At 43.7% G+C, this 14651-nt stretch overlaps 1 long non-coding RNA gene across 1 annotated transcript; it reads right to left on the bottom strand.

Moving 5' to 3' along the window:
* Positions 1-1597: 1597 nt before the first annotated feature.
* LOC143525886 (uncharacterized) lies at positions 1598-2701 on the bottom strand. Its single transcript, XR_013133755.1, has 3 exons — positions 2038-2701; positions 1837-1962; positions 1598-1727 (listed from the first exon to the last, which is right to left on the bottom strand). It is a non-coding gene; the product is annotated as an uncharacterized LOC143525886 (long non-coding RNA).
* Positions 2702-14651: the final 11950 nt, after the last annotated feature.

The following is a 14651-nucleotide window of genomic DNA, read 5'->3' as shown; positions in this document are numbered from 1 at the left end:
GCCAGACGTCTAAACCCGCGACAAGCAAGGTGGGCACTGTTTTTCTCCCGGTTTCGTTTCACTGTCTCATACAGACCCGGGTCAAAGAACATCAAAGCCGATGCCCTGTCACGGATCCACGAAAAGGACGAAGCCACTCATGAACCTGGACGTATTCTGCCAGAGTCCTGTTTCCTCGCAGCTATTCGCTGGGCAGTACAAGAGGAATTAGACGAGGCTTTGCGCACTGAACCCAGTCCGGTGGAATGTCCGGAGGGGAAACAATACGTGCCCGTATCCCTTCGGGGACGCATCCTACAACTCGCACACGATACGGCGGGCACAGGCCACCCAGGTATTACACGCACACGACACCTGATCTCTCAGCGTTACTGGTGGCCGTCCTGGGAGGATGACATTCGTGATTATGTGCTGGCGTGTTCCGTTTGTGCTCAGACCCGTACTCCCCGTGCACTTCCAGCAGGAGAACTCCTTCCCTTACCTGTTCCTCACCGGCCATGGATGCACCTCGCGGTTGACTTTGTGACAGATTTGCCCACATCGGGAGGTAATACTGTTGTTACGGTAATCGTAGATCGATTCTCTAAAATGTGCCGTCTCATTCCTTGCCCCAAATTACCCACTGCCATGGATACAGCTCTTAACCTCTTCCATTACGTATTCCGTATTTATGGTTTACCCGAGGATATCGTCTCAGATAGAGGGACACAGTTTACGTCTCGAGTCTGGAAGCAGTTCTGCAAACTCCTTGGCATTACTGTTAGTCTGACTTCAGGCCACCACCCCCAGTCTAACGGAGAGGTTGAGCGTTACAATCAGGAGTTAGGGAGGTTTCTCCGACAGTACTGCGTTTCTCAACACGACTGGCATAAATACCTCCCATGGGCAGAGTACGCCCGGAATTCCATTATACACACCGCGACCAAACTCACACCCTTTCAATGTGTATACGGTTACCAACCTGCGTTTTTCCCGTGGGACAAGACACCGGCTGATGTCCCCGCCCTGGACGAATGGTTTAACACTAGGAACCCGACGGCCGCGAAAATTTTCGCAAGGCTTAGTAAGGTCCATGTAGCCCACTCCCCTGCTGTGAAGAGATTAACGCCCATTGTCTTGGTAATGCGGTGGAAGCGTCTCACCCCCAGCTCATACGCCTGCCAAAGCACAAGCGGCTCACCTCCAAGCTCATACAAAGCACCAAACGTGATCCTTCACGAAAAACTTGGTTACAAACAAGCAGACTGTATATGTTACCGATCCTACAACAAACAGCGGAAATTTTGTAGACTCGTGTTTCAAAAGATACAATTCAAGCGCACGTAGAGACGACAGTTTCTCAAATGAGTCCCGTCAAACAATAAAAACAAATAAAATTGTTTGAACCTCTTTGTATATTGTTTGAAGCTCTTTGTATATTTACTACACTAAATAATATTTGTTACACTTTCTGTTTCCGCGTTTGAATTCGCGTTTGAAAAGCTAAGAAATTATATGGCGCAATTATATATATGGCTGATAAATGTTGTGATCTAAACAGCAGACTGGAAAAGGAGAGGAAAAGACAGGAAGAACAAATTCATGTGCTGTAAAACAACTTTATTTTGATCAAACATGGATGTCTATTCCGGGTTTCTTGAAGTGGAATGTCAAGAAAGTTGAGGGTGTCTTGAAGTTGAGGGTGTACTCGCCAGATGCACTTGCCGCATGCAACACACGCGTTGATGCTGTGGAGAACAATTCAAGGTACACCTTACATTTTGAATAAAATCTTTCAGAAGACAAAAATACGTAACATATGTGGTGTTACGTATGTAGGCCTACTTATCAACGTACCTTCATGTAGTTGTAGCCAACAGTTGCTACACAGCCAGGGTGTACTCGCCGCATGCAACGGGCCACCGGCGTGTTCCTGCGCGCACTGTGTATGCACGAACCTTCATGATGTCTGTCAACGGCGCACTGCAAAGAACAAAGTACATGTTATATTTTGAACGAATTTATTCATGTGTACCAGCCAGGGACCCTCTTTCTTACATTTGCGGCAGGTTCATCGTTCATCGCTGCCAAGGTCAACGGGCCACCGGCGTGTTCCTGCGCGCACTGTGTATGCACGCACAGAAGTACATGTTATATTTAGAACGAATTCATTCATGTATAAATTGATTCTGTGAAAATATCACAGGCATGGGTCATAACAGAACGGGAATCCAATTCCAGCAACCATGAGAAAAATAACCAGCAACCACGACGAGAAATAAACAGAGGACTAACACGGAAACAGACATGAAATGGCAGGAGATGCGGGGCAGACCGTGACACCGGGTTTCATGATGTGCGACTGTGGAACAGAAAGAGAAGAGATTTTTGGTTATGTTCAAATAATAGTGTGTGTGTATATATATGTGTGTGTGATTGGTTGTCTGTAACGTAGCTGTGTTAACAATTGTAAAGCGCCTTGGGTATTTAGATAAGGCGCTATATAAATTGAAACATTAATTCATTCATATATATATAAATATACTTATCGACGTACCTTCATGTAGTTTTAGGTACACAGTTGCCACACAGCCAGGGACACTCTGCCCTACACTTGCGACAGGTGTACTTGCCGCATGCAGCGCACGGGGTTATGCTGTGGTTCCGGTTGCAGTTTGTCTGCACCTGACACGTAGTCTTCTTTCCAGGAGCAGGCGAAGGACGTGGCGTTCTCTTCAACTCCTTTTCCTGTAGGAAACGAAGACGGAGTTCCTCAGCAAGAGTACACATAAAAACTCTCCTACTCTCTGTGGACCCCGTACATGCCGTGTACAAAACATGGCGTTCATCGCTGCCAGGTCAAGTATGTTATAAAACACTGCAACGGGCCACCGGCGTGTTCCTGCGCGCACTGTGTATGCACGCGCCTTCTGGTCCATGATGTCAACGGCGCACTGCAAAGAACAAATACAAAGAAGTACATGTTATATTTTGAATAAATTCATTCATGTATGATAAATTGATTTATCAATGCCAACACATGCATACCTTCGTCCGGTTGTAGTCCGTCACAGTGTTTGGCTTCTTTTTGCGGTCGTCTGCAATCTCCACGTGCGTGTGCATAGTGCTCAGAACGCAAACTGTTTTGGTGGGCTTGGAGGCATACACCGTCAGAAGCGCATCATCGGATCTGTACACCTCCGTTGACAACTTCTCACGTCCCTTGGCGTTTTTGGCTTCCAAAGGAACTTCTCGGCGAATCTTGTTCATTGTCCCAAGCAGAGTCGTGTTGCATTCCAGCAGCTTCTTAGCCAGGGAAAGAGATGTGAAAAAATTGTCTGTGGCTACAGTTCTGCCCTTGCCCAGGTATGGCTTCATAAGCTTCATCACCACATTCTCGGACACTCTTTCCCCCTTGGGACGATCGGGGTCCTTTCCAAGGTATGGAATGGCGTTGCACATGTACTTTGTGTTCAACTCAGAAGCAACCCAAAACTTTATTCCAAACTTGTCCGGCTTTGAGGCAATGTACTGGGTGAATGGACAGCGAACCTTGGTCGGAAACAGCTGCTCGTCGACTGTCAGTTCCTTGCCTGGGGTATAGCACAAAATGCAGTTGTTCACAAATCGCTGCCAGATGTCCGAAATCGCAGCAAATCTGTCGCTCTTTGCACGCTCCGCACGGGTGTCCTTATTATCAAAGCGCAAGTACCGCATGATTTCTTGGTAGCGGTCCCGTGCCATTGTCTCCTGGATCGAAGGCACAGCGAACATTGCCGACCAACAGTCCGACATCGCTCCAACTGGACAGAGGACTGCTCGTAGAAATAGGATTGCTACGAATGCCATAAACTCGCTGACCGACAAACTCCAGCTGCTGTCTGTTCTGCGGGCTTCATGGACAGTGCAGTCTGTGATGATTCGCAGCATCTCCATGTCGAGCAAACACAGAAAACTCTGCAGTCTGCTTGTGATCCTACGCTGTATTAGTAAAAGTAAACAAATGACGCTAGGTAAATTACACGTACTAAATATCATTCAAACACAAGCAGAAACACTGGAAAGAAATATGAAGTTACTATACCTTTGCATGCTCTGTAGGCCCGGACGGCTCAACAAATGTTGAATTAGGCGAACAGCTGCAGACACGAGAGCATGCGATGCCAACCTTCTCCCAAACAGTTCCATCTTTTGCCCGTACGGTTGGTGCAGGTGTGGTGTCAGCCTGTGTCCGTCTCTTCCTTGGAGGGCTCTGTTGTACCTCATCCGATGTACTGCTTCTTTCTTCATCGGATGAATCGCTGGTCAAAAAACAGGAGGGTCCTTCTCCCGCATCGGACTCACAGCAGTCCTCGTTGGTCAGCAAAGCCGCAACTTCTTGACCGGTGAACGTCCTCTGTCTTGCCATGGTGTTTTGCGTCGTCTCCACACAGGATAGTAGTGAAAATGTAAGTCGCCTGCCTTTGGGTTTCAGCTTTTATCATGACTCTGAAGAACACACCCACAACAGCGCATACTAATTATACTTTATTATAATAGGTGGCGCTTCACACATAACGCCGAAACCGAAACCGGGCTAATCCCCTGCATACACGGGAACAATAAAAGGTGATTGGACCCGTGATAATGGTTCACGGCAATCCGTGAATATCAGTCAAACACAAGCATAAACACTGCAAAAAATATTATATTACTATGCTGTATGAGTAAAAATAAATAAATGACGCTAAGTTATTTACACAAACGAAATATCTTATTTACACAAACGAAATATCAGTCAAACACAAGCATAAACACTGCAAAAAATATTATATTACTATGCTGTATGAGTAAAAATAAATAAATGACGCTGAGTTATTTACACAAACGAAATATCTTATTTACACGAACGAAATATCAGTCAAACACAAGAAAACACAAAAAATATTATATTACTATGCTGTATGAGTAAAAATAAATAAATGACGCTAAGTTATTTACACAAACGAAATATCTTATTTACACGAACGAAATATCAGTCAAACACAAGAAAACACAAAAAATATTATATTACTATGCTGTATGAGTAAAAATAAATAAATGACGCTAAGTTATTTACACAAACGAAATATCTTATTTACACGAACGAAATATCAGTCAAACACAAGCATAAACACTGCAAAAAATATTATATTACTATGCTGTATGAGTAAAAATAAATAAATGACGCTAAGTTATTTACACGAACAAAATATCTTATTTACACAAACGAAATATCAGTCAAACACAAGCATAAACACTGCAAAAAAATATTATGTTACTATGCTGTATGAGTAAAAATAAGTAAATGTAAAAAAAATATTACTTTACTATACCTTTATTACTTTGTTGCTGCTATTGAAGTGCATACACAAGAAAATCTGGGACGCTTGCTTCATACATAACGCCAATACCACGCTAATGATAATGTGTTTCACGGGAACAATATGAACCCGTGATAATGGTTGGTTCAGCCATGTAAATGTGTGGCGCTATTGAAGTGCATACACAAGAAAATCTGGGACGTTTGCTTCATACATAACGCCAATACCACGCTAATGATAATGTGTTTCACGGGAACAATATGGACCCGTGATAATGGTTGGTTCAGCCATGTAAATGTGTGGCGCTATTGAAGTGCATACACAAGAAAATCTGAGACGCTTGCTTCATACATAACGCCAATACCACGCTAATGATAATGGTTCACCGCTCTAAATAATACTTATGTCAATATGTAGCGCTTCACACATAACGCCGAAACAGGGCTAAACTTTATTTATTTATTTTAGACTACAAACTAGACCTGGTGCACACAGACTGCACACAGACTAGACCTGGTGCACCACAGAGCTCCTGCCACAGAGCTCCTGCCTGTCTTTCTGCTCCTGTCTTGCTCTGAAATTAACATATGTATGGTCCTGCTAATTGGGCAGGAGAAGGAGGGGTGATGTCCTCAGAACCTTGAAATCTCAGGAGTTCCAGTGTTAAACACAGTGCCCGTACATGGGAGCTAGCGCATGTACACTTGCGGCGTGCCCTACACACGCGCCGGCTCAATGCAAACCGTCGTCGTCTCCCCGCGTTGATTTACCACCCGGGACAGAGAGTATGGCTGTCGACACAGAACCTGAACTTGAAGCAACGATGTAAAAAACTCAGTCCACGGTACATCGGTCCATTTAAAGTGCTCAGCAGAGTTAATGCCGTTACCTACAAGCTTCTTTTGCCGTCACATTACCGTATTAACCCTGTCTTCCACGTCTCTCTCCTGAAACCGGTTCACTACAGCCCATTCACCGTGCCCCCTGTGTATGATAAACCTCCGGACCCTCTTGAAATCGATGGTCGTCCAGCGTACATCGTCCGGGAGCTTTTGGAGTCCCGGCGCCGGCGAGGAGGTCTGCAGTATTTAGTGGATTGGGAGGGATATGGCCCCGAGGAACGGGCCTGGATTCCAGCAAGGGATGTCCTCTGCCCCACGATGATCGCGGATTTCCACGCTACACATCCTAACTTTCCTGCCCCCCGGCGCCGCGGTCGCCCCCCAGCACGTCGTAGAGCGTCAGGTGCCGCTCCTTTGAGGGGGGGTACTGTAAGGAATGCCACCTGATCTGTCTTAATCAACCTCACCTGCCCCTCATTACCACACCCCCTTCAGCCTTACTTAAGCACTTCACCAGCACATCTCAGTTGCGAAGTATTGCCGACTCATGCCGCGTACCAAGCCTTTCTATATCCTGTCTGCTCTCCTGTGTCCTGACCCTCACTTACGTCCCCGACCTTGTCTCCTGCCTAATCCCTCTGTACCTCCTGACTTCTGCTCCTCCGGTATGACCCTGGACCGTCCTGACCACGCCAAGAAAATGCTGTTACTAATCCTAGTACTCGTGATTCACCTGCCTGTGTTTGTACCAGCGTCTCATTTAAATAAAAGCGGTGTTCTTCCGCATTTGGATCCCTCTCTGCCTGTTCAATACGTCACACCATATGACATGAAATACCCCAATAAAATTATTAGGATTATAATAAGGATTAATAAGGATTATAAATTATAAATTTATAATAAGGATTATTAGGTTTTTGGTGGTGTAGGATCATAGGTGAGGAATGGATATGAGACCTCACTATGTCAGTAGTTTATTATAAAGCACAGGGAGAAGCCTCCACCACAGTTACTGGCTTCTCTAGCGCTGCTCTGATCATTTTTAATCTTTTCATGCAATTAATTTCATCCTATTTCATGCGATTCTAGCATCCAGCATCATCTGATTGATCTGTATTTTGTACTGTATTTACTCCTTCATTACAGACTGTCTGGCTGTGGTCTCACTGAGGAGTCATGCAAATCTCTCACATCAGTTCTACAAACAGAAAACTCACTGAAAGAGCTGGAGATTAATAATAATGACCTACAAGATTCAGGAGTGGAGCAGCTCTGTGTTGGACTGAAGAGTTCAAACTGTAAACTGGAGATTCTCAGGTGAGTGTCAGGGCAGGCCCCAACGCTGCCCCGCCCATGACCACTAGAGGCCGCTTGCGGTCCTCTGTCAGGGCAGGTCCCTTCACGATTCACGCTATGACTACCAGAGGGCGTTTAAAGTCTACATCAGCGAAGATGATCCACAGCCGGATTTCATCCTTCTTAAGGAAGTCGACTGCGACTCATCTTCGCTGAGTTGTTTGGTCTTTTCAAGCGGTCAGCTGGTATCGTGGTTTTTATTACGTTACTCTCTCTCGTCCTGCTCTGCAGTATTTTCTCTTCGCTTTCCCCTGTCTTTTCGAGCTCGCTCTCCTGCGTCCTTTGGACCATTCTCAAGTTTTCCCCCGCTATATTCTTCCTATCCAGTTTTTTGTTTTAGTTAGGAAGGCTTTTGTTTTTTGCCACCTTTGGCTTTATGGTCAGCCCTTCCCTGGCAGTTTTTGTTTCCCTTGCCTTCTCTCTCTCTCGTATTTGCGTTGATCTCATTCCGCGTTGTTTGATTTGTTATTTCCTTATTCGCGTTGATCTCAGTCCGCGTTCCTCAGTTGAGGGTTGTTTATTTATTTTTCCTTTCTGTTTATTCGCATTGAGTCATCTCCATTCCGCGTTTTTGCTGGTGGATCTTATTTTCCTATTGTGTACTTACCTCGCGTCGAGTTCTCTCCGCGTTTTCCTCGGTTCTCCTCGGTTTTTCTCCCTTTGAGTATATTTGTTCAAGGGTGTTTTTTTCTTTTTTCGCTTTTCCCGCAGTTTCTTGTTTTTTGTTGTTTGTGGTTGGCATTTGGGTTCCTACAACTAAACCCCAAGCGGTTTGTGTGTGTTCGCACACCCCCGCTTAACAGTGAGTTTTCTGTCAATTTAAAATGGAATGTAAACAGTAAAGGCAAGATTGTAGGCAGGCTGAGAGACGTTGGCGAAAGTCAAAATTGCAAGTACATTTTGATATTTATAAAACAACATTGCAGAATTACAACAGTGAAGTGAAATCAGCAAGGAAAAACTATTTCTCTACCTTAATCAATTCATCCAATAATAACTCAGCTGTCTTGTTCAGAAGCATAGATCAGCTAGTAAACCCCACCTCCTGTGGCTTCCCTGAGACTGTTTCAGTTGAAAAATGTGAGGAGTTTGCTATATTTTTTAGGGACAAGATTACTAGTATAAGGCAGAACATAGCAACAAGCACTAATAGACCATCAACCCTTATATCAGTTACTCAGCCTAACTTTAATATGTCTTATTTCCAAGAAGTTGACATGGTAACACTACTTGATGTGATTTCATCACTAAAATCCTCTACTTGTGAACTGGACCCTTTACCAACAAGCTTTTTCAAGCAGGTTCTGAGCTCATTAGCAAATGAAGTTCTAACGATTGTTAATCAGTCTCTGCAATTGGGTGAATTCCCTAAAATTTTTAAAACTGCAATGGTTAAACCACTATTAAAGAACAGAAATCTTGATCCCACAATTCTTAATAATTATCGACCTATATCTAATCTTTCCTTTCTTAGCAAAATCATTGAAAAAGTAGTGTCAATCCAGTTGAATGACTATGTCAAAGTAAATCAATGACACTTTTCAATCTGGTTTCAGAGCTCTCCACAGCACTGAAACAGCCCTAGTTAAGGTAGTAAATGACTTGAGATTGAATAAGGATGCAGGCAAACTCTCAGTCCTTTTTCTGCTAGATTTAACCCTCCTATCGTGTTGTGGGTCAATTTGACCCGTTTTAAAGTTTGAAGATGTAGGAAAAATATTTAAAATATTTTTTTCAGTATGAAACTTCTTCTGCTTGGGTTAATTAGTGTAATCAACATATTATATGAAAATAATTCATGTCAGTTATTTGCAACCACCCCCTGCATGTTTATATCACATAGATACTGTTTGGGTCAATTTGACCCTTTTTTAAATTTTTGACCCTTTTTAAAAAAATTTTATTTTTATTTTTTTTATTCGTGTGTGTGTATGTGTGTGTGTGTGTATGTGTGTGTGTACAATTGTGTGTGTGTTTGTGTGTGTTTGTGTGTGTGTGTGTGTTTGTGTGTTTGAGTGTGTGTTTGAGTGTGTGTGTGTGTTTGAGTGTGTGTGTGTGTTTGAGTGTGTGTTTGAGTGTGTGTTTGTGTTTGTGTGTGTGTATGAGAGTGTGTGTTTGTGTATGTGTTTGTGTATGTATGTGTGTGTGTGTGTATATGAGAGTGTGTGTGTGTGTTTGTGTGTATGTGTGTGTGTGTGTGTGTTTGTGTGTATGTGTTTGTGTGTGTTTGAGTGTTTGTGTGTTTGTGTGTTTGTGTGTGTTTGAGTGTGTGTGTGTGTTTGAGTGTATGTTTGTGTGTGTGTTTGTGTGTGTGTGTGTGTGTGTGTGTTTGTGTGTGTGTATGTGTTTGTTTGTGTATGTGTTTGTGTGTGTTTGTGTGTGTTTGTGTATGTGTTTGTGTGTGTGTGTGTATGTGTGTGTATGTGTGTGTGTGTGTATGTATGTATGAGAGTGTATGTGTGTTTGTGTGTATGTTTGTGTGTGTGTGTTTGTGTGTCTGTGTATGTGTGTGTATGTGTGTCTGTGTATGTGTGTATGAGAGTGTGTTTGTGTGTGTGTGTGTATGAGAGTGTTTTTGTGTGTGTGTGTGTGTATGAGTGTGTTTGTGTGTATGTGTGTTTGTGTGTGTGTGTGTGTGTGTGTATGTGTGTGTGTGTGTGTGTGTGTTTGTGTGTGTGTGTTTGTGTGTATGTGTGTTTTTGTGTGTGTATGTGTGTGTGTATGTGTGTGAGTGTGTGTGTATAAGTGTATGAGAGTGTTGTGTGTGTTTGGTATCATAGTTTGAACATGGAAATTTTACATTTTTATGAAAAACGATCCTAATTGAACCATTACCTGTTACAAGTAAGGAACACCATTGCACTAAATATTGATAGAATAATTAGTAATGTAGTTAGTAATTAAATATTCACACTGTTTGTTAGGATTTTTTTTGTTTCAGACATCTTTTGAACAATTAAGGTGCACGGACCGTCCCTCTGGGCGACACCGGGGGGCGCGTCTCAGGATACGCCTGCAGACGCTCGCTCACCCCCCCCCCCCCCCCCCCCCCCCGATGGTTGCTCCACGGGTCTAGTCCCATGTCTCGGTTCCTCAACCTCCATCTCGTCCTCCAAGGTGCCTGAACTCCACCTCCTTGCCCCCTCCAGGGTGTGGCACCAGGAGCAGTCCATGCTGCTCCCATCGGAGAGGGGAAGAGGAATGCCCTCAGTGCAGAGTCTCCTCCAACTCAACCTCCCCAGAGTACTCCGACGGAGGTGGGCTCTCACCTTCCCTCTCAGAGCAAGATCCGCCCTCCAAGTACTCGGACACAGAGGGACTGGTCTCCTCCCTATCATACTCGGACGGAGGTGGGCTGCCTTCCTCCCCTTCGCACTTCGTGAGGGCCGAGCACATGGATGGAGGAGGGCTCATTCATCTCTGTAATACTCAGTGGGGCCCAAGCACACAGATGGAGGAGGGCTTCCCTTTTCTCCCAAATCCTCCCCCTCAAATTTGCATTCAGGGGGTTTGGGAGACATCTCGGTGGTAAGAAACTCCAGACTGCCAGCTGTCAGGGGAGAGGAGTCCCACATCGGGGAGCTGAGTGCCTCTCTCCACACCCTCTGGGCAGCTTGGCAGTAATGCTCTGCTATGACTACTCCTTGGCCTCCCGAGCGTATCTCAACAGGCTTGCGCACGTGGGGTCTTGCTGCAGCTCTGCAATTGTCGCAGGAGCATCGTGACGACGCACAGGGGAAGAGGTGTGATGGTGCTTACTCACCCTCTTTCCCTTCCTCACACGAGACGCATACCCTGGCATACTCTTTGTCGGCTTGTCTTTTTGTAACGTCGGGTGTATGTTGCACATACAAGGAATTTGTCTTGGTGTTGGCCCACAAGTAAGACTTGACACATAGTAGACGACAACACACAGACTATACAAGAGATATATACAGAATAGATATGTAATAAATATGCTACAGTTGTACAGTTGTATTAACAGTAATTAACAGCAAAATGCCAAGGGGTGGTATAATGTATTGCACAAATGCTGTTAGACAGAAAAAGTTATCATGTCCATTAAGGTAGGTGGAGAGGAAAGTGAGTGTGGTAAGTGGCATAAAGGGTTTAAGGTCCAGAGGGACTGGTTCTGTCGCTGAGTGCTACAGCTCTGGGGAAAAAAGCTGTTTGCGTGCCTGGTTGTGCTGGGAGTGCAGGTGCTGGTCAAATTTATTTAGTAATCAGTCTCATAAAATTACCTACGAAATGGTGGGAGTCCAGACCGTGTTAAATTTACCCAATTTTATATAAACTCAATTTAACTAAGGTCTCCACTAATTGTGGTCAACTCCCATAGCCCAAATTGTTTGATTAACAAACTATAAATCTGAAGGTTACAGTTCAAATAATAGTTCTGGCTTCAGGTTGTAACAGGGAAACAATGACTCAAACGACAGCACTTAAACATAAAAACATTTAACACAAAGCATGATAGTTAAAGCATAGCAAACAAAAGGGGTAACAGGGTAGGCTACTGTGTGTGTGTTCGTGTTAGATGTGTGTGTGGGTGTGCGTGTACGTGCGTGTGGGGATGGAGATCTTTTAGACAAAGAGAAACTCGGCGGTGTGAAAACCAAACCAAGATCTCCACTACAGCCACGAACACAACGCAAATGTTTCCTAACTAAGACACGGTATCGCCGGTCACTATACAGCCCAACGAGCGTATAGTGAGACACATGTTTAACAATGATACGAGGTATTTGGTACTAACTATGAATTAAATGAATCAGTACAAATAACCGAACAAGCTTTAAACAGGATACCTCTTTAAGCTTTAAACAGAATACGGTTTAACATGAACATAAGCACAGATGGAAATAATCATTCACATTTGCCAAGCACAAGATATCGATCTAAGTCTGCCCAGATGCACAGTCTTACTTTGTGTTGTTCGTCTGCGGCCCGCGCAGTAGGCCAGGCATCCTTCGTGCGTTTCATGGAGAAGATTCCGCTGGATCGTGTTGCTCCGTCCAGGGTAAGCTGTGGTGGCCGATCGATCGGCGGTCCCTCGGTTGTCAGTTGCGTGGTCTCCCGGGTAAGTGATTGCTGTCGACATTAAGATGAATTTGCGGAGGTCCGGCTGTCGCGCGAATGTTCAAACAGTTCTTAATCATTGGCTTGCTGAAGCGAACTCCACAAAAGAAATAAAAGTAGCGAACTAGTTACTTCTTGCGTCGTTTGCTGCACAGGGCCCGAGTGCAAAACCAATACAGCTTCTCGAAGGTGTGTGCGCTCTTCGTCTTTAGGTAGCTACTTTGATGCAGCCAGGTCGAGAGAGCGAACAAAGGGGGATCCCCCCTTTTAAAGGGGATTCGTCTGATGACGTAGTTCCACATCCGTCCTGATGTGGCCATGCCCCTAGGGAGAGAACCCCCCCCCCCCCCCCCCCCTTTTTTTGTCTGTGGAGGCCTGGTACCTACAGGAGTGATTGGAAGATGACTGGTTAGAGTGGTTAGATGACTCTAACAAAGACAAGCACAGGATGCTACACACACACACACACGCTTTATACACATCATCTAACAAGCACTTTGTGAAATGCATTAGACTAACAACACGAATGAACACACACACATACACACACACACACCCAGCCACACCCCCCAATGTACATACACGGACACAGACTACATAGACACACGCCCCAAAGTGAGGGGTCCTGGGCTGTAGTGTCACACACATGAACTACATTTAATTAAATGAACACATTGTGGAGAGAAAGAAAAAAATGTGATGCATAAGCAGATTTGCAGAATCTCCTAGAAGAGAAATGTAACACTAAAAAGATACAGATGAGTCCTTGTTCACATGTATTTGGGTATTTATGGAAACACACACTTCTACAGCAAGCTGAACACACACGCACACACACACACACTCCTACATGGAGCCTGCAGAAACACACAGCCTGTAAAAGAGCTCTGCCCCAAGTGTCTTATGTTCCAAATGTTCCAACTCCAGATGTCCACATCCACAGTACTGGGAAAGAAAATGAGGCAATATATTTTAATTTCATATGCACATTTGACAAATACCCCAATATTAAAATGGCGTGGTGAAAAATCCACCTTTTCAGTGCTTGTGCACAAACATTTGGCAACATTATATAAAAGTTATGAACTAAGCAGTTCATAATTATTAGGTTTATTATTGTGGAAGGTAAGGAATGGATACGAGACATCACCATGTAAGAAGTTTATTATATAGCACAGGGTGAAGCCTCCACTACAGTTACTGACCTCTCTAGTGCCCCATACTGGCTGCTCAGATACTTTTCAAACTGTAAACTGGAGATTCTCAGGTGAGTTTTCTGTCAATTCAATCTAGAATGGAAACAGTAAAGTGTGGTGACACTACAGAGTTTTAATAAATATTAAGATAAAGACTCCTTTCAAAAAGTCAGTTTCCTTAAAAAAATTGTGAACTTCTTTTGAGCATAGTATTATTATAAAAATACTACCACACAAAGCAATGCAAGACAGTTTCACAGTTAATTATTATTTCATGAAGTTTTCTTCCTTAATTAATTCCGAATATTTTTTGATAAAGTTAATTAAATTAACTACATTTCATTAAATGACATTGTGGAGAAAAAGAAAAAAATGTGATACATATGCAGATTCCCAGAAACTTCTAGAAGAAAAATTTAACACTCTAAAGAGACACAGATGAGTCCTTGTCCACATATATGTGGGTACTTATGTAAACATACACAATCCTACACAAAGCTGAACACACACACTCCTACAGACCTGAATACACATTCTTACACAGAGCTAAACAAACAAACACACACACACACACACACACACACACACACACACACACACACTCCTATATGAAGCCTGCAGAAACAAACAACTCTGCACAAAATGTCTTATACATGTTCCAACTCCAGATGTCCATATCCACACTACTGTGAAAGAAATTGTGGCAATATCTTTTCATTTCATTTACATATATGACAAAAACCCCAATATTAAAATGACATGTTATGACAAAACCACCTTTTCAATGCTTGTACACACACATTTGACATCATTATATCAAAGTTCTGAGCTAAGCATTTAGGATTATTAGGTTTATT

Source organism: Brachyhypopomus gauderio, chromosome 1, assembly GCF_052324685.1.
Source record: "Brachyhypopomus gauderio isolate BG-103 chromosome 1, BGAUD_0.2, whole genome shotgun sequence".
NCBI lineage: Eukaryota > Metazoa > Chordata > Actinopteri > Gymnotiformes > Hypopomidae > Brachyhypopomus > Brachyhypopomus gauderio.
The sequence above is the reverse complement of the archived record's forward strand: the minus strand, read 5'-3'. Positions and strand labels throughout refer to the sequence as shown.